Source organism: Sinocyclocheilus anshuiensis, unplaced genomic scaffold, assembly GCF_001515605.1.
Source record: "Sinocyclocheilus anshuiensis isolate Anshui unplaced genomic scaffold, SAMN03320099.WGS_v1.1 scaffold850, whole genome shotgun sequence".
Lineage (NCBI taxonomy): Eukaryota > Metazoa > Chordata > Actinopteri > Cypriniformes > Cyprinidae > Sinocyclocheilus > Sinocyclocheilus anshuiensis.
This window is the reverse complement of record NW_015537937.1, coordinates 2,466,916-2,467,503: the sequence shown is the minus strand read 5'-3', so window position 1 is coordinate 2,467,503 and position 588 is coordinate 2,466,916. Positions and strand designations below refer to the sequence as shown.

At 36.1% G+C, this 588-nt stretch overlaps 1 protein-coding gene across 1 annotated transcript in view; it reads right to left on the bottom strand.

Moving 5' to 3' along the window:
• The window catches only part of LOC107660122 (ephrin type-B receptor 1-like), a 252,460-nt gene that overhangs the window by 26,831 nt on the left and 225,041 nt on the right, over nucleotides 1-588 (bottom strand). The window lies entirely within an intron of this gene.

Genomic DNA, 588 nt, shown 5'->3' with positions numbered 1-588 from the left:
TTCGTCTGAAAGAAGAAAGTCATATACACCTAGGATGACTTCAGGGTGAGTAATTTATGGGCTAATTTAAATGTTTGGGTGAACTAACCCTTTAAGAGTCTTTGACAAGGAAGTAAAGTCTGGCTCAAATCGCAGTTTATTCTGGCAAAGAATCAGCTACTAGCTCAGTCAGAGACTGTCTAATTGTTATCTTAAGTAACGAATCGCAGTTTGTTTTGATTTTGTGTGTAATGTAGTGGTGTTGTACTCAATATTTGAGACCACAATTATAGAAAAAGCCTTTCAAAGGCTTTGTGATCTAAATTTCTGTCTGACCAAAAGTCTGAAAACAAAACTTTTTGTTGGGTTCGTTTGGATATATTTGTGTCTGGTGGTTTGTAAAGGCCTTTTGTGATCAAATTCCTTTTATTTTTGGATTAAAAGCTTGAATTGCTTACTGTTTACAGGAATTGCATCACCTCACCCATCATTAATGTTACCCTACAGCAAAGAACCGACTAAGATAAAGACCAATTTATCAGTATGAGTTTGTGCTATGAGGACAGCTAGTGGCTATCTTCCAACCAATGAGATTTGAAATATGGCATG